The 20,637-nt window shown below is 43.1% G+C and overlaps 1 protein-coding gene across 1 annotated transcript in view; it reads right to left on the bottom strand.

Annotated features, from left to right (window-relative positions):
- RREB1 (ras responsive element binding protein 1) overlaps nt 1–20,415 on the bottom strand; it is a 173,847-nt gene extending 153,432 nt beyond the window's left edge. The window contains exon 1 of the mRNA XM_044773291.2: nt 19,593–20,415. The gene's annotated coding sequence lies outside the window, so the exon portion shown is untranslated. The remainder of the gene's footprint in view (nt 1–19,592) is intronic.
- Between the last annotated feature and the right edge of the window lie 222 nt (nt 20,416–20,637).

Consider the following 20,637-nt stretch of genomic DNA (forward strand, 5'->3'; position numbering starts at 1 on the left):
TCTCCCCAAAGACAAGTCCTTCATGGCACAAGCCTGCATCATCTCTGACTGTAGCTTTCACCCAGAAAGTCCACGCTGCCTCAGCTTCTCCTGACCTCCTTTTCCCAAGCACTTCCTAAAAATCATGCTTCCTCCTTAGAGACTTCTTTAGGAAGAGTAGTCGAAGATTCTTCTTTCCCCATCCAGCCTAAACACAGAATTCCCATTTACCAAGCCACTGCTGGGCAGATTTAGAAGCTTCATAAATGGATCTATTGGTTACATGTAACCAGCTTGTATGAAGTTTCTTTGTATCCTTGAATTAAACTGGAAAATAGAATTTTATCAGTTCATGTTCATTTATAAAACTATTTTTAGTAACTCAGGCGTTTGCTTTGTGCCCCATGTATACAGTGAAGCAGAGCCTAAGACACAGCATTATAAATCAGATAATTTTATTACAGGGAATCCCGCCACTTCACATCAAGTTCTCTTTGTGAAGACCCATGGAAGGAAGGTCCTGGTGCCCAGAACAAAACTGAATTTCTCCTGTACAACTGGTTTGTCGTCATATTAGAAGGGCCCTCAGAATCTTACTACTAATCATTTCTCCTTTTTTGCTTTGAGCACTAGGAAGCTCAAAGCCAACTCTGAAACCCACATCTAGCAAATGATCTGGTTTTCACGACACATATTTTGAGTATCAACCTTACCCCAAGCTTTAGCTTACATTTCCACGTTAGCCTCCATCACCTACTTACGTATTTGTTTTAAATACTGTTGTACCACGAGTATTTCTATTATCGCTTTTTGGGATGAAGCAGGTTATATATGAATAAGTAAACAGGGTGAATCTTTAATCTACTTGAAACCAACCCTCTCAGGTGAGCTCTGGAGGAGAAGGTGCCAAAATCAGTTGTAGCGAAGTAAGAAGCAGGGAAGCCCGGGGCCACGTGTTTTCTGTCCATATTGTTACTGCGTTTCCAGATACACATGAGCCGTTACTGAGCATTACACACTCTTACCTACCACACTCTGATCCACCTGGAGGGTGTTCGTGGGCAGAAGTTCCCCCGGGATTAGAGAAATGGAAGAATGCCAGGTAAGTTATATGTCCGTATTATATTTTCCCTCTCCACAAATACCTATGAAATGCTATTATCTCTTCCCCATTTGACGTGTGAGAAAACTGAGGCTCAGAAAGGTTAAGTAACTTGCCTAAGGTTACACATATGGCAAGTGGAGAAGTCAGATTATGAAACCAGGTCGGCAGGACTCAAAAGCTCCCACGGGTGTTCATTTTGTGAAAATTCAGGGAGCTATTTATCTATGATATGTGCACTTTTCTATGAGGATATTATACTTCTTCAATAAAATATTGAAAAGAAAAGAAAAAGGCCATGGGGCTCTTCTACTATTTCTCAGTGTGAAGTCAATGTGACAAAATTAGAATGGAGCAGAGTGGAAGGACAAAGCAAAGGGTCAGAGGCCTGGGCCCTGATGTTACTGCCTTAATTATTTGATACTGATGGGGTTATTTTTAAAGAAGGAAATAGTCAGTTTAATGAATGGATTCTTTATTAGAATCTCCATATCTCCACTCATATGCCCATTCTCCAAGGACATTAGGTGCAAGGGATGGCATAAGTTACAACCCACGTCTGTGTGTCTGAGGCGTTGACAATAAGGTAGGAGGCCTAGAATAGATTAAAAAATAATAATAATAATAATAATAATAATAATACTAACAATATGTACCCTTTCCTTTTGTTATCTTTTTGTTAGGTTTTCTTCTTCAGCATTAAGAAGATGTGTAAGCAGGGGCCAGCCCGGTGGCGCAGCCATTAAGTTCGCACGTTCTGCTTCCGCAGCCCAGGGTTCACTGGTTTGGATCCCAGGTGCAGACCTACACACTGTTTACGAAATCATGCTGTGGCAGGCATCCCACATATAAAGTAGAGGAAGATGGGCACGAACATTAGCTCAGGGCCAGTCTTCCTCAGCAAAAAGAGGAGGATTGGCAGCAGATGTTAGCTCAAGGCTAATCTTCCTCAAAAAAAAAATGATGTATGAGCAACTGGAATACCCATAAGTGGCTTTTCCACTTTGCTGGATATTAAACTGTCTGGCAGGCCTGATAACATTTGAAGAGAGTCACTGGCCTAAATAATACATAATACAAAAGGTAAATCTGCCTTTAAAAAGAAAGCCCTACCATACGAATCATGTTGAAGTTAAAATTCTTATGGCTTATTCATGACATGATTCAGCTTGATGAGGGCAGTGCGAGCATAAAATCAGATTAAAGGAGCAGAAGGAAGGTGTTGGGTATGAGGAACCGTTGTAGTCTGGCCACTAACTAGTTACTTTTAATCAGTCACTTGATTTTCAGTACGATGGAGAAAGTGAGCTAGATGACTTGTAAGGTTTCTTCATGACCAAACACTCTACAATTCTGAAGTGGTTCAAAACAATTATATTGACTTCCCACCTTCGTAGGGCACAGTACCAGACACTGAACATCTTCCATGAAAATTAAGGATCCCGATGAGGGCACAGACGGCGACCCCGCCGCACAGGGATAAGGAGAGGGAGCACCTAGGGACAAAGCCATGACGTTCCTTCAGGAACAGCTCTGGGCCTCCTCTGGACCCAAGGCATCCGTCAGCCTTGTTGTAGGCCATGAACCTGGCCGTGATAATATCAGCTCTGAAGGATTCTTCCCTGGCCCAAGAGCCAGCAAGGACAAGAGAACCAGGGGACAAAATGGGGAGGCCAAGCAAACGAAGAATAACACTATAAGCCATTGAAAGGATCTCTTTAAACCCCAGAGTGATCTTAGTGACTGGGCTGTCTGGGTCACTATCAGATGAACAGCAATTCTCCTCTAGAAAACAGAAAATCCTATTTAATTGCATAGTGAAAAGCAGAAAATACAGAGGATGAAAGCTAGTTTCTGGAGAGGGACAGGCATTATCTTCCTATCACAACCACGACGCAGAAGCTGTATGACCACAGGCAAGTTTCTTCCTGTCTCTAAGCCTTAGTTCCCTGTTCAATAGATTATTAATAGAAGTTAATGAAGAGGGCGCTTGTGAGGAATAAATCGGAAAATACACGTAAAACACTTAGCACAGAGCCTGGTACAAGGTAACAGCTCAAAGGCCAGCAGTTCCTCCACTCCACCCCAAAGCCCTCTCATGTATGCACAGGCATCTGCTGAAAAGCTACTAGTTTCTCTGCTACACCACAATTTCCTGTATATGCCTTCCTTTTGTGGAATCCCTACCCGAAGCCATGGGGACTCTAAATGCTCAGTAAAGACTTACTAATGCAATGAATAATTTATAAGGCACACACAATCCCAACACAGGATTATGATCCCAGTAGACCCTTTGGGCCCACATCTGCTGGAGACCAGTTTATCTGTAATTAACGAAGAGTCAGGATTTTGCTTTGAGGATCCACAAACACCGTGCTAATTCTGCATCAGCTGTTTCACTCTGGGCATGTTATTTAACCTCTCTGTGCCTCAGTTTCCTCTTTTGTAAAATGGGGCTAATAATACTAGTCTACTCGTAAGTTTAAATGTGAAGTGCCTGACACATGGCACTTAACAGATGTTGGCTACGTTAGATTAAATCTCTTATGAAATTTCTCCACTAAGCAACACGTGATCAACGAAAGCCTGAGCCCATACCTTTGGAATTGTCATCAGGTCCTGTCTGATGGTCAGAATCACCAGGGGAGCTTTTATGTTTTAATTCTTTTAATTAATTAATTTATTTTTGAGAAAGATTAGCCCTGAGGTAGCATCTGCCCCCAATCCTCCTCATTTTGCTGAGGAAGACTGGCCCTGAGCTAACATCCGTGCCCTTCCTTCCTCTACTTTATACGTGGGACGCCTACCACAGTATGGCTTTTGCCAAGCAGTGCTGTGTCCGCACCTGGGATCCGAACCAGAGAACCCCGGGCAGCCAAAGTGGAAGGTGCAAACTTAACCGCTGCGCCACCGGGCCAGTCGGTCGTAGGGGAGCTTTTAAAATATTCAAATCCCTATCTCCTCCCCACCTCTTGTCTAGGTCACGCCCAGGAATCGGCACTTTCAACGAACCCGTTGAGTGAGTCCCAGCAGACGGTCATTGAACTGCTAAATACCGCCTGGAACATGCTGAAGAAACCGGATCAAATTTTGGGTGATTTCCCTCTCCCTCCAAGAGACGGATTTATGGTTTGGGTAAAAACCATTAAGAACACATTGGTTTTTTCATTGGTTTCACTTTGAGTTTCTGCCTCCTGCAATACAAAGTGAAATCACCCAGGGCCTCGCAGCTTGGGTCTCCGCCTCCCACGTGAGGCGGGGTACCGCATGACCAGAAAGCTCAGAACTGAAACCAGAGGAGACACAAGGCGAGGGGAACCTGTAGATGTGCAGATATACTTTTTTCTTTTACTTTCTTTCTTTTAAAAAAATTATAAAATCTTGACACTCCTTCCGTCAGAATTCGTGCGGATGAATCAGTTCAGCGCGCATCTAGCATCAGAGAGCTGGCGAATATCCAAATCAGTTGGGTGGTGAAGCTACAGCTAGACATGGACTGACTACTGCCTTTTCTAAGGAGAATAAATGAAGACCAAATGAAAATCAATATTCTGGTAAAAAAATATTATAACTCCATAGAGATGTCTGTGACAAATGGAAAAGGAACAATATAAGATTTTGTCCAGAGAAAGATTACTTACACTGGATGCAAGTCAATGTATGAAGATGGGACTCCAATCTCATGGGGTGTGGCATCGTGAGTTCAGAATTTGGGGGAAAATAAGAGCAGCGGAAATAAAACTTAGGAGCCGGCCCCATGGCCGAGCAGTTAAGTTCCTGTGCTCTGCTTCATTGGCCCAGGGTTTCGATGGTTCGGATCCTAGGTGCCGACATGGCACCACTCGTCGGGACACATTGAGGCAGCATCCCACATGCCACAAGGAGAAGGACCCACAACTAAAATATACAACTACGTACTGGAGGGATTGGGGGAGAAAAAACAGAAAAAAAAAAAAGAAGAAGATTGGCAACAATTGTTAGCTCAGGTGCCAATCTTAAAAAAAAAAAAGAAAAGAAAACCTAGAAGGGTCTCAAGCACACTGTGGGTGGTCTATAAACAAATACTGAAATATAGTAATCTCATAAATTTAAAAGAAATAATGACCTGAAAGCTGCCTGATAATACAAGATACAATGAACCAGACTGCCAAAATGCTCAGATGGGGTTCAACAACAGAAGTCAATGGGATACAACAGTTCAAAATTATGCAAAATGGGTAAAATGTTCAATCCCGTGAGACCAGAGCAGTAATTGTGATGGGCAAACACCCAAACGGAAGTGTCCATATTTCTTGTCTGCCCTAAGCAGCATCTTATGCCATACAAGCACTTAATAATTATTAATCAAAGATTATGATAATTGGCTCATAAAATATACTAAATAAAAACAAAATATTGTACACACCCCAAGAAACATTTTAAATACTATTTCAACATCATCAAAAATATTAAGATTCCTAGATATATATATTATATATATTTCTATATGTTATATGTACAGACGATCTCGGACTTATGATGGTTCAACTTACAATTTTTCAACTTTACAATGGTACAAAAGTAATTCGAGGGGCTGGCCCCGTGGCCGAGTGGTTAAGTTCGCGCGCTCCGCTGCAGGTGGCCCAGTGTTTCGTTGGTTTGAATCCTGGGCGTGGACATGGCACTGCTCATCAAACCACGCTGAGGCAGCGTCCCACATGCCACAACTAGAAGGACCCACAACAAAGAATATACAACTACGTACTGGGGGGACTTTGGGGAGAAAAAGGAAAAAAATAAAATCTTTAAAAAAAAAAAAGAAGTAATTCGAATTCAGTAGAAATCGCACTTCGAACTTTGAATTGTGCTCTTTTCCTGGGCTAGCACTATGCAGTGGGATTCTCTCCTGATGCTGGGCCAGTGGCAGGAGCTGCAGCTCCCAGGCAGCCCTGAGATCACGAGGGTAAACAACCAACAGACGTACAAGCATTCTGCACCCAGACACCCACGCTGTTTGTCATTTTCAGTACCGTATTCGACAAATTACATGAGATATTCAACACTTTATTATAAAATAGGTTTTGTGTTAGATGATTTTGCCCATCTGCAGGCTAGTGTGAGAGTTCTGAGCACATTTAAGGTAGGCGAGGCTAAGCTGTGATATTTAGTAGGTTAGGTGGATTAAATGCATTTTCGACTTAGGATATTTTCACTTAAAATGGGTTTATCGGGACGTAACCCCATTGTAAGTCAAGGAAGATCTGCATGTATAGCAATATATTTTATATATATTATATATAGTTTTATAAAGAAAATTATAAAACTTTCTTGGGACATTGAAGAAGATATAAAGAAATCAGCATTCATGCACTTATGTAATGCCTACTATGTGCCAGACACTATTCTAAGCACTTTATACATATTATATACAACATTTAATCATTTAATCCTTTCAATTATCCTATAAAAGATAGGTACTATTATGATCCCTTTTTACAAATAAAGAAACTGAGGCACACTGAGGTTAAATAAATGCTTCAGGGTCCTGTGGCCAATGGGGAGTGGAACCAGGATCTGGAACCAGGATCTGAACCCAGGAAGCTGGGCACCATCCTTTAAAAGGCACGCTGCCTTTCCATGTGGTAGACTCTCTGGTGTAAACGTGTTAGTTCTCCCCAAACTGGTCTATGGATTCAATGCAGTCCTAATAAAAATTCCAGAATGTTTTGTTAGGGAATTTGAGCTGTTTCTAAAATTTATATAGAGGGGCAAAAAAACAGGAGCACCAAGACATGCTTGAAGCACTAGATGGAAGAACAGGCCCTCCCAGATATATCGCAAATTCACTATGAAGCTGTGATCATTAAGATAGCGTACGGTTGGATCGGGGATTGATGAAGAGACCAAAGGAACAGAATAGAGAGCACAGAAACAGACATAATACAAATGGCCAATCGATATATGACACGTACAGTATTCCAGATGAAGTGGAAAAGATGGACATTTCAATAAATAGTGCCTGGACAACAAAATATCTATTTAGATTTTTAAAAAATGCTCTAATGGCCTGGCGGTTAAAGTTCAGTGCTCACTGCTTTGGCAGCCTGGGTTCACTTCCCGGTCACAGAACCACACCCACCACCCATCAACCATCAGTTGCCATGCTGTGGCAGCAGCTCACATAGAAGAACCAGAACGGCTTCCAACTAGGATATACAACCATGTGCTGGGGCTTTGGGGAGGAAAACATAAAGAAGAGGGACCCCTACCTTACAACATTCACAAAAATCAGTTTCAGATAAGTGAAATACAATAAAATAAAATGTGAAAGGAAAAACTATAGAGAATACAGGAGAAATCTTCATGAACCTGGGAAAGAGAAGAATTTCTCAAACAAGATACAAAAGTATTGACCATAAAGGAAAAGACTGATAAACCCAATGATATTAAAATTAAGAGTTTGTGTGCATCCAAAAGCATCATAAACAGGGTAAAAAGACGAGTCACAAAGTGGGAGAAGATATTTGCAACACATACAATTGACAAAAGATTCATACTAGAATAAAAGAGTCCTACAAATCAGTAAAGAATTGGCAAGAAAAAGACAATCCATAGAAAAATGGGCAAAAAGTTTGAATAAACACTTCAGAGAAAAGGGTATCCAAAAGGCCAATAAGCCTTATAATTAATCAAGAAAAAGCAAGTTAAAACCACAGTGAGACATCACTTCATATTGACTAGATTGGCAAAAATTTAAAAATCTAACAATACCAAGTTGTGGTGAAGACGTGAAGCAGTAAGGACTCTCACTGTTAAACGGAGGACAAACTGGAACAAGCACTCTGGAAAGTCATTGGGAATTAGAGCATCAAGTTAAAACTACACCCAATGACTGAACAATCTACCTCCCAAGACACTCTAGAAAAACTTTTGCACAACTGTACTAGCATATATATAAACATATAAGAATGTCCTCGGCAGCCTTTGTCATAAGAGCCAAAAGCTAGAAACAGTTCAAATGTCCATCAACAGTAAAATGGATAAACGCATCGTCGTAGCGCAGAGGAATGCTAACCAATGAAAAGGAACAAATCACAGCCAAAGGCATCAACGTGGCTAAGTCTTGCAATCATATTGTTGGTAAAAACAAACAATTTACATGTTTAAGTATTTAATACATACCAGACATTTGCAAAACTAAGTGATGTCATTTAAGGATATCTACATAGCTGTGAACTTCCTTGGAGAGAAGAGGGAGGTGGGTTTGAAGTAGAGAAGGTTCTAAGGCACTGTTCTATTTCTTAATCTGGATGGGGTTACTTGCATGTCCACTTGCTAATTAGTCTTTAAACCATATATATTTATTTCCTACACTCTTCTGCACATACGCTATGTGCATAATTTCTGACTATTCCCTTGAGAAAGTGCAATTGCATCTTCCTGGATAGGAAAGAGGCCTGCCTTTTAAAAAGAAAAGCACGCCACAATCAAACTTTCAAATTTAAAAATTCAAGGACACATTTCCAAAGATAAACCATTAAAGACAGCAAGACCGTTCAACTACAGGAACCCTGAGTAAAGGCAACTATAATTCACCAAAATCTGATTTTACAACTATTTTTATAAAAGCTAAAAGATAAAAGCTGATAATTAACATGGATGTTGTACTGTATTATACACTAAAGGAATCACCATGAAAATAATTAGAAAAGAGGTAAGAAATGCAGAGCAGAGCAAATACCTGATGACATTTCAGTCACATTGTAAAGGCAAGCTATAAAATTTAAATATACCACTATAACAACACTTCTTATTTAATAACTTTTATATTTCTTCATTTTTTGCCTTCAAAAAGAATTAACAGACCTTACCCAAACCTAAGACTTTCCACTGTGACTGCAACTAAGCACAGAACTATACAAAAAGTACAAATTATTTCCCCGAAAGTCTAAATTCATACTCTGACAGCAAATAAATTTCGCTCTGCCAGAGCGGAATTTTCTGAAAATGGTTCTGCATTTGTTGTTACCAGGAGGCCACTTAAACCTCACCCACTTGTTTAGCTGCAAAGATTGAAACAAAATGTTTGCTGGCAAAACAAACACTGGTTTTAAAATTCTCCACTTGGGCTGCTGGATAAAACACTTGTTTACTGAAACAACTGTTTTATTTGGAAAACGCCTGCCAGTGTGGACACTTTCCAAGAAATACACCAGGATGGGCTAGGATGGTGATGTCAAGCCCTTGATAAAAGCGGGCATTTTAGTGTAACTTCACAAAGTTTACCTTCAGAAAATAGAAGAACAATGGGAAAACCAATCTGTTAAAAAAAATCAACACCCCAGACCTAAAATGCTCTTACTGAGTCATTAAACAGGCCGGTTCCATCCCCCCAAAGCTAATCTCTAAATAATCAAATGAGTCTAATAAATGACATTCTAATAATGATAACAATAATAATTAGGATTATTATTTTAGAGCCAAGCCTCTCCCTTTCAATTTATTCTATGCCTTTTGGCTCTCATATGTGACATGGTATGAAAAACCATTTCTCTCTGTTAATAGAGAACTCTGAACTCTGAAATGCCATTATTACCACAAAATGGGATTGAGCAGAAGGCAAATCTAACTTGAAGCCCTTCCAAGGAGATTTACTTTCTTAAGTGCCAAAAGGAAACGTCCTAAAAGATAGCCTTGGGACCTTGAGGTTAGTTTCATAAGGAGGCACCAGTAAACACATTACTTTTGACCAAATAAGATTCCCCCGACCAAGCTTACGAATCTTCATCAATAGTTTCCTGCTAATGTTAGGCTGTAAGAAATAAACTGGATCATTGTCATAGGCCATAATAATGGCCTCCAAACTTTAAAAGTGCATCCCCCATCTTTAGAAAACATTTTGCATATATCCAAAAATATGCATATTTTTATTTATATACTACTATTAGACATTATAAAACATATACACAAATGGACAATGCGAAAGACTTAATAGACATTTCTCCAAAGAAGATAGTCATGTGCTGCATAATGACGTTTTGGTCAACAATGGACCGCATATGTGACGGTGGTCTCATAAGATAAGCACCATATAGCCTAGGTGTGTAGTAGGCTATACCATCTAGGTTTGTGTAGTAGCCTCTGTGATGTTTGAACAATGACAAAATCACCTGACACATTTCTCAGAATGTGTCCCCATCTTAAGCAATGCATGACTGTATACAAACGGCCAATAAGCACATGAAAAGATGCTCAACATCACTGTCATCAGAGAATGAATATCACAACCATGAGATACCACTTCACATCTACTAGTGTGGCTCTAATCAAAACAAATGGAAAATAACAAGGGCTGGTAAAGACAGAGAGAAAGTAGAACTCTCACATCTTGACGGTGGGAAGGTAAAATGGTGCAGCCATTGTAAAAAAAAGTTTGGTGGTTCCTCAAAATGTTAAAACATGGAGTTACCACATGACAAAGCAATTCTACTTTTAGGTATATACTCAAAAGAATTCAAAACAGGGATTCAAACTGATACTTGTACACTCATGTTCACAGCAGGGTTATTCACAATAGCCAAAGTGGGGAAACAACCCAATGTCCATCAACAGATGAATGGATAAACAAAATGTGGTATACACAGACAGCGGAATATTATTCAGCCATAAAAAGGAACGAAGTACTGACACATGCTACAACATGGATGAACTTTGAAAACATTATGCTAAACGAAGTAAGTCAGGCCCAAAACGACATATACTGTATGATCCACTTATATGAAATATTTAAAATGGGTATAAAATGCAGAAAGTAGTATAGAGGGTAAAGGTGGATATGGGGAGTTATTGCTTAGTGGGTACAGGGTTCCTGTTTAGGGTGATAAAAAGTTTTGGAAATGGTGATGGTTGCACAACATTGTGAATGTAATTAATACCACTGAATTATAGGCTTAAAAATGATTACAATGGCAAATTTTACATTATATCTATTTTACCATATTTTAACAAAGTAAAAAAACAAGACAAGATAAGAATACAATAGAGGTTCTAATATTTTGGTCTCACATTTCAGTGGGTCACCTTGCATGCTACGGGGCTGGGGGTGGGGTGGTGGGTGGGGAGGGTGCGGTTCCAAAGACAAAATAAAAATTAGTGAACTGGATACAGGGTAGAGGGAATACAGGGGAGACAACAGGGTCCGAGTTTTGGTGATGCCTACACCTCAAAAAGAATTTCTCTTTCTTTTTTTTTTTGAGGAAGATTAGCTCTGAGCTCACATCTGCCACCAACCCTCCTCTTTTTGCTGAGGAAGACTAGCCCTGAGCTAACATCCGTGCCCATCTTCCTCTACTTTATATGTGGGACGCCTGCCACAGCATGGCTTGACAAGCAGTGCCATGTCCGCACCCGGGATCCGACCCAGCGAACCCGGGGCTGCCAAAGCAGAACATGTGAACTTAACCGCTGTGCCACCAGGCCGGCCCAAGAATTTCATTTTTAATTCCAAAGGAAAGAGGAACCCTTCCTGTAACCTTTCCATAGAACTAAATACGTGAGTTCTCATCATACCTCATTCCACAGACCTGGAGATCCAAATCACTGCAAAAACACCAGGAACCCCCTCCTTCTCTTCTACTACAAGGCATCCATTGCAATGGCAGCTCACTCATTGCAAGTGCCTGCCTTACAAAACAGACTGCTGTTTCACTCAATTTATGCTCTCAGGTAAGACTCAAGTCCAATTTAATATACTCCTTTTCAAAGCTGTTTTCAAAGTCATTTTCATCACTTCCCCTCGCCTCAAGCTCAAGAGCATCAATCATGGGAAAAAGTGACAGGAAATAATAAAAAGATTAACAGCTCAACATCAAGAAGCACCTACACTGCCGATGCCCAAAGTGTCAAATAGGAGGCTGGCGGAGGACCAAGGTAATCAAAAGTAAAACACACGGGAGTTGGAGGGCTAGGCTGACATTTCAGGAGGCAGAAGGCCTGCTGAAGCAGAGGAATGACAACGCAAAGGGGCAGAGCTGTAGAACACTATATTTCTGTACTAACACGAAGGACAGTAATTTCCTACACTTTCACCACAGAGTTTCACCGTGAAAACAGGCTCTTGTAGATTGCTGGACTCTTTGATTTTAAAAGCTGGAGTATTCTTCTAGTAAAATATAAGACCTCAGCTTTAAAAGAAAAGTCAAAATGGAGATATGCTAGACTCCCAGGACCATCTGGACTTAGGTTTTCTATAGATCTGTGGTGCAGCAAAATGAATTAACTGCCACTTTCGTGTGACAAATCAGTTTAAGCTCATGACTACACTGCATAGGGAAGGACAAACATATGCCACGACTGCAAGATGCAATAGTTGATTGATACCCTTCAAATCGCTCGAGTGACAGGATCTTATTAAAAATAACTCCGTGACTCTCAAATTCATCCTTTAGAGAGAACTCTCCTCTGAAATCTGTATTTCTATACCATTAGAGTCCCAAGAATTCAAAAGTCTACAGAAAGCCTGCTTCTAAATAGAATTCAGTAAATGATATTTGGAGGGGTGTGTGGGCACAGGATTGATTGTGAATACTTAGGTATTCGTACAAAATACACTCTCCCCCAAGTTCTTGGGGAAACTAAATTGCTGACGCATGGCACTGCTACCATCAGAAAAGCTTCCATAGGTAATCAAGCCCTGTCATGAAATCTTGGCTTTTAAACGATAAGTCCTCCAAACATAGAAACATATATATCAGGAATATTCTTGTTTAAAAGCACCCAATTTTAGTTCCAACACTGATATTGTTTCAAAACACTTTTCTCAAGGCCCTCTAGCATGCTATATTAAAAAAGCTGCCAAACTGGTTTTAACACATCTTCTCAGGACTGATAAGCAACAGTTTACTAAAGCAGTTTTGAGTAAGATAAACTCAGAACGATTCTATAAGTTTTCTCAAATTTGGCAGCACTTTTTAATGGAAGCTCGTTAAATGAGCTATAGATTTCCAAAGCCACGAGAGATAAGTGAAGGCATTTCTCTTTTGGTAAAACACGAACCCACGACTTCTTTGGAACTGCCATTGGCATCCTGTTGGACTGACCAGCTTCAAACCTGTTTTGTGAGTATCATGAATAACTGAGTGCAAACACTGAGGAGTTGTGAAAAGAAATTTTATAGTGTAAAAAAAAAGCAGTGAACTGTTCATAGGTTTGCTTTGACTAAGAACTTCCGTGAAAAGCAATAATGTTTCCAATCTTTCTTGTGAATCTCACTTCACTACTTACTTAAAAATTGTTTCATTTAATCATGTGATCGTGTACATGATAATAAATTTAGAGGTTCTCGCTCATTTAGAATTTTCTGGGCTGTCAATGCCCATATTTTCACAAATAACAATAAGATGTATTTCACTAGAAAAACTAAGACAACGGCAGCAAATAGTACCTATCCCTCAGTGTGCAGCAAGAGAATACAAAACACAGAGTATACAAAACTTTATGTACTCCACAGAATACAAAAACTCCGAAAACTCTAGGAAGTTGTGTAAATCACATTCCGTAAATTCACATTTGACTGAGCGCCTTCTCTCACTCTGCACTCACAACTTCAAGAAAACTTTAAAATCTCCATCAAGAAGCTAGCACTATTTCTGGCTTCCTAAAGGAACCTCAAGCACACACCTGTCTTTATCCTCTGTTCTATTAACTGCACAACTCGCTTCTGTGAAGGACACACTCGGCAAGCCCACCCCACGAGAAGAGCATCCATCCGCTTCTCTAGGAGAGGGTGTGAATGCTCTAAGTGTTTGCACCTAATGCCACTCTCTCATTCCCAGTTTTTTATGTAACCTGGGTTTCACTTTCTGACATTTTCCGAATGCTCTCTTATATTCTAAACGAATTTAAGAAATCTAGATTCAATTGCATAACAATATGAATACACTTAACGGTACAGAATTGTACACTTCAAAGTGGTTAAGATGGTAAATTTTACGTGATAGGTATTTCACCACAATTTTCTTTTAAAAAGCACCATATTCTATCATCTACTCTTCTTCAGTGAGGGAAAAGAGGCTCAACAACAAAACAATCCACCGTTGGCTTCAACAGTTGAGACTTAGAAAAATGGATAGTTTAAATCCTGTGTACAGGGGAGAGGAGCAGAGGATGCTGCTCCTACAACTTCCACTATGAATGTTTATCACTCCTCTCTGCCTGCTAGTCCACCAGACATGTAATAATATGGAAACGTGACCTTGTCTCTTTATAACTTAGAAACGAGAAAGGAAAAGGAAGAGCAAATGATAATCTGTACTCAGATAAGTAGCACCAGGCTAACTGAAAGTTAGCTGTGACAAAGTGTTTGATTGCTGCCCAATAGGACAGATATTTGTTTGAATGAAGACAGAAACAGATACATAAATACACAGGTATTCCTTTAAAAAGGTGTTAATAGTTGTCGCATTTGAGGAAACCAACCCTACATTTCTGTCTACCCCTTTCCGTCTAAGCTAGAGGATGTGTGTTTAGAGCCTACAGCTGGCCTTGCCTGACCTCTGACTGCTCAGCTCCCTTGAAGAGGATCAGCCAATAGTCTTCTGAGAATGCTGTCAAATACCACACCCTGGTCTGCGTATCCAAAGGTGCAGGAAGTGGTGTGCCCAGAGCCTGGGTTATTGCATCATCCTCAACATGCTTGGATGGACAGAGCGTGAGTCACTCAGCACCATACATAGCTCTTCACCCCACATCTCCTGCCTACCTAGCAGGGCAGAGGACTTCTGACACATCCATCCACGCTTCCAAACCAGTGCTAAATTTGGAAAACAGCAGGTCATCTGGATAAAAACAACTTCAAGCACTGCCTATCAATGACTGTCCATCAGATATAAAGGCAAAAGAAGTTGAAACCAACACACGAAAAGTAAGAACTCTTGCTCTCCCAAGGAGAGACAGAAGGCACAGGGGGCAGGACTGTAGAACAAACTGGCTAAGGCACTGGTTGCCCAAAAGGAATCCATATCAGAGTGGCCTGGAAAGGTTATTAAAAATACGGACTGCCAGCCCAGGAGATTCTGATTCAGTGCCTATGCGTGGACCCCTTAACCTGATGAGCCAAGTTCAGGAACTGCTGAGTTAAAGCACTTGGGTTAGAACAGTGCTGAGTCAGTAGACCAGCTCTCACTAGAGCCCCAGGAATGACTACCTTGTCGAGCTTTATGAGCAAGGAGGAGAATTTTGAAAAATTATATATATAAATTCTAATTGTGAATGTTCCCTAAAACTGGTCCTTTGTCACCAAGTTCAAATTTAGGAGTTCATTCCCCACCTCTGACCAACCACCACCTACTTCTATGTAGATATCTTGCATCTCTACTTTCAGCCAAAACCCATCCATCTTCCCTAAATCACCTAAACCCAGCTGCCAATCATGGCTTCAAATTCCATTTCTCAAATCAACCCTTCAATTTACCTTCAACACTGGCTTCCTGTTCCAATTTCTGTTGACAGTACCACCTCTCAAGGCATCTCGAGTTAAATCCTCAGTCATCTTGGACTCTCTAAGTCCAGTGCCCTCCATATCCAAACACTATAAAACACTGTCGATTTTCCTTTTATAATAACTCAGAAGCATTGCCTTCCAACCAATTCCCATTAACACTACTCTTATCCAGGCCCCCTTGGATCCCTGTGACAGCCACTCATGGTCCCTAAACTCCCACTTCAGCCTAACTTACAAGATTAACCTCCCCCAAATCCAACTTTGACCATGTATTTCCCTTGCCAACATCCTGTCATAATTCTCCATTACCTGCAGATAAAGTCCTAACACTAAACTTGGCCAGGGAGTCATGGTCCCTAAGTGGTCTGTCCTTAACCTATCATTCAAATGACTAATTTCATACTTGATCCATCTCCTGTAGCAAAGTGGACCTATTCAAATTGTCCCAATGTGCCCTGCAACTTTCTGTCTCTTGGCTTATCTCACATCTACCACTGGGAAAGTCTTTCTCTTTCTAGCTCTAAAATCACGTACATCCTTTAAGGCCTAAGTTCAAGATCTCCCTGTGGAGCACTTCCTGATGGCTACCACCTGACAGCTACCCTCCCAGAATCCGCCCAGCACCCTGCAACATAGGAGCCTTTCCTAAGTAAGGGTGTGTCCTGTCCTACTTTCCCTTTCACCCTCTGCTCTCTGCCCCACCCCCAGAAGCTCCCAGGGCACTTTATGACCGACCTCTCCTTGACAGTCTGGCCTCTCCACTGACTGCCTGGCAACATCTCCCTAAAAAGAGCAAACCTTTATTCTTGCACAGAAGCAATACAGGTTCATTGCTAACATTTTAGAGAATAAATAGAAGAAAAAAATGTTGTAAATCTCATATCATTATACTTCTCAGCTCATTATAACTTTCACCTATGAATCTACCATCTCTTCTTATGCATATGTCCACATATTTTTTACTGGTGTTTTTGACTCCTGAACACTTAAACTTATTTATATATATATATATATATATATATATATATATATATATATATATATTTCTTTTTTTTTTAAAGATTGGCACCTGAGCTAACATCTGTTGTCAATCTTTTTTTTTTTCCTTCTTCTCTCCAAAGCCCCCCAGTACATAGTTGTATATTCTAGTTGCAGGTCCTTCTAGTTGTGCTATGTGGGACGCCACCTCAGCATGGCCAGAGGAGCGGTGCTAGGTCCGCGCCCAGGATCCGAACCAGTGAAACCCTGGGCCGCAGAAGTAGAGCGCGCAAACTCAATCACTCGGCTGGGGGGCTGGCCCCAGGTTAAACTTATATTTGTCATCTAGTTGTCACCCCTAACAAAACCATATTAGACTGAACTCTTTTAGGAACATGAATATGCTTCTCCATAATCCCCACAGTGCTTAACACAGTTCTGTACACAAAGTAGGTGACTAAGATGTTTAAAGCATATGTTCACTCAAAAAAATATCTGGGGGGATGGCAGTGAGTAAATGGTTATAAATGCATTGTCCAAAATAATCTATGTAAAAACCTGCTACACTTAGATAATGTCTTGAAAAGTGCCTCAAAATTTATGTAACAAATGTTTTAAATATACAAGAACACTTCATAATATTAAGGACCCTATTGTTAATCCTGTCTTAACAGATACTCATTCCTTAATTTAATTTGCTTTATAAACCTGATATGTAACTAAAATGAAGATCACCCTATATATAAATGTGAATTCAGATGAAATTTGGTGGCGGGGGGAGAGGTGGGAAGAAAAAGCAAGTTAGTCACTTCCTTTTTTACCTAAACTTTCAATCTGCTTCTCTAGCAACAACTCTGGTTTGAACCAAGATCTTAAAGTCTAATCATCTCAGAAGGAAATCATGCTCCTTAATACAGTGACAAAATCCAAGATCATGAACGTGTTCATTCTTTTCAGCTTTCCAGAAAACGTTTGTATAACTCTGCCATTTTCACTCAGAATGCAAGACTATTCAACGTAAAGAGTAGCATTTGTCAGCTTCCAATTATAGCTGTTCTACGGTTTAGGCAAACACCATAAGTGAAAATAAAGACTTCTGCCAGTTGAACTGAAGATCCTATATCTAGAAAGTAATGTAGGAAATACAGTCTAATACCCCAAAGACCAACTATTATTATTATTCCCATTTTACTAATGAGAAAACTCAGCGAAGTTAAAAAAAGAAACAAAAGTAAACTGAGGATGGATAGATCACCACAAAAGTTTTCACAACAAAATAACCTCCTCTTTTTTATACTTAGAATATGATCCAAGTTACCAATTGTTGCTTCCTATGAATATATACTCTTAATGTAATACATATCTCAATCTAGGATTCTTCATCTAAGGTTGCCTTGGAAACAGAAATTTACGTTGATTTCTAAGTCAGCTTTTCAGATAACTCTCAAGATCTCTTCAGAGGATAACACACCCCTTTTTGCTTCCGAATAAAACTCCAGCAATCGCACATTTCCTCCAAGTCTGCAGCTTCCTGGCTCCATGCCCCTTGCTTCTGCAGCGCTCCCCTGCACTCTGTGACTCAGGTCCACCGGACAAAGCCAGACACAAGCACACACAGGATAATACTCAGGAAGGGTGCTCAGGAAGAGTCTAGGCTGCAAACTCAGTAAGGCTGAGCTTTCCTTTTCCAAACTCTTTTAATTTTTTTCCCTTGACTCTGCTCCTGTCACTGGTATTCAAACCCAAAGCCCATCACTTATAATCTTGATTCCTTCCTTCCCTAATCACATGCCTGGTGGGTGAGGTGCCACTGCGCTCAGGGGGGAACTAACTCGGCGGTTCTCACTTCTTCTGCTTTGACCAGGGCTGGGTTTTTTGGGTTTTTTTTTTTTCTTCTTCTTCTTCTTCTTCTCCTTTCAATAAAGGCCTTTTCATGTTTGTTTCTCAGGCCTTTCCCAAACACAAAACTGTCACTGTCCCCTGCTCCTTCCAACTCTAGGATATCAACTTCAAACCTCTGTATCAACCAAGTCAGCGTTTGTTAGGAACTTAGGTCAATTTATGGCAGGCCGGGCCGCATTTGAGAGATTCAAACTCTTAACGCAAAAACGTTTATCTTTTCTGAAAAACTGAAAAACAAACACGGAAAAGGGCAAAAACCCACTCCTCCCCAGCGTTCCTTTCACGTCTTGGTTCAGTAATGAGAAAAGTTAATCCACTCCCCAGTGCAACAACGGCAGCCTCCTCTCGGTCAGGCTCACCTAGAACATTCACTGCATCATTGCATCCAAGCCAGACTTGGTTACTGAGGCAACTAAGTTTTTCTTCCCAAAGGGTCACAGGGAAACACATCCCTCGGGATCCCCTGGTAACCGTCCACCGATAATGCTGGGGAACCACAACAGCAAAAGACTCGCTTTCCAAGGCTGGTGCTGGCCGCCTCCGCAGGCAACGGCGAGGGGTGCGGGGGGGGGGGGGTGGGGAGAGATGAGGGGGGGTGGGTGCGCAGCGTCCAGTTACATTCCTGACCCACTTTCGCATCCCCTCCCTGCCCCTCCTCTTCCTCCTCCTCTCGGGCAGGCCGCGAGGGCACCAATGCTCGGAGAGTCAGCCGCCAGCACTCCCTAGGCCTCCGCGGGCGGGGCGCACCCGGCGTCGGGCTCTGCAGGGGACCCGGAGGCAGCCCGCCCCCACCCCCAACCCCGGCTTCCCCTGCGCGGCCCCTCCCTGGTCACATGGACTCCCGAGCACCTGTTGGCGACCACAGTCCCTAGCGGAGCCCCTCCCGCCGCCCCGGCGAAGCCCCCTGCGGGAGGAGATGGGAACACTGCCCCGTTCACGTTTTGCAAACCCTGCTTTGCTCTGGGAGGGCGCGGGGGCCGGCGGGCGACGCCTGCCCAGCTGCTCAGCTTTGCAAAGTGCAAAAGCGCCCCGGCCGCGCGGCGACTGGGTGGAGGGGACCCTACCCACCCCCGTACTCTGCCCCTCCCCCCACCACCGCCGGCGGAGCGGGGAGGTGGGTGCGCCCGCCCCCAGCCCGACTCCGCTGGAAACCTGGGCTCCTGGCGAGCGCCGGGCGGGGATGCTGCCGGGTTGGGCCGGGGCCGCAGGGGCGAGGGCAGGTAGCGGGTGGTGACGGGTGGGTGTGCGTTCCGAGCCGCCGAGTCCAGGAAGGGGGCGGGAAGCTGCCGTCTCAGCTGCAACTTCTGAGCGTGCAAAGCAACTCAGCAACTTTGCCTGCGCCGCGCCCCTCCCCCGCGCCGCCGGGCCGGGCCGGGGGCTGCGCGGTGCCTGGGGGCCCCGGCGCCGGGCCCGACGGGGGACAGATCGGGGGCTCAGGCGAGCAGGGAGGGGGCCGGGCAGGGGCGGCAGAAGTGGCACAGCTGCCAGGGGAGTAGGACTAGGGGTGCGCCTCCACGCGCCGCGGGGCTTGGAAAGGACGCGCGGCCCCCGCCCCGGGTCCCCGCGCCGCACACGCCCCCCGCGGCCCCCACCGGGCCGGGCCCGCGCCTGCTGCCGGGCTCAGCGCGAGGAAGGGGGCGGAGGATGGCGGCGGAGCCATGGAAACTGTGCCGGGTGGATAAATAAGGAGAGGGCCGCCCGAGGCCGTCCCCAGGCTGCCAGCATCTCGGCGGCGGATGCAGCGCTCGGGAAGCGCGGCCGAACTCCTACAAGTTTTTCCTCCCGCCCTGCAGCTCCGGGCTGGGGAAGTGGGCGCTGCCTGGAGAGGCAGGCCCCGGCTCGGAGGAAGGCTGGTGGTGGAGACTGGCCCCGGGGGAGGGGAGAGAGCTGCGAGGTGTGGGGCAAAGGAGAGTGTGAAGGTGACTTCGGGCCTCCCGAGGTCATCGGCTGTTTGTTACCAGCCCGAATGACGGCACGAGGCCCTGGCGGGTTCTGGCAACCCGAAGAGCCTGGGGAAACCTCTAGATTCGTGTTCAGAAAGATGGATTCGCCCAGTTCAGACACTCAGAACTAACGAAGAGCTAAACCTGGGCGTAAGCGGAGGGGGGGCGGGGGAGGGGTGACGACGACGACGGGACCTGGACCAGCCTGAAGTGGCACAGGCTGTCCCCAAAGTCATGCCCACATCCCCGTCAGG

The sequence above is a fragment of the Equus asinus genome, chromosome 8, assembly GCF_041296235.1.
Source record: "Equus asinus isolate D_3611 breed Donkey chromosome 8, EquAss-T2T_v2, whole genome shotgun sequence".
Classification (NCBI taxonomy): Eukaryota; Metazoa; Chordata; class Mammalia; order Perissodactyla; family Equidae; genus Equus; species Equus asinus.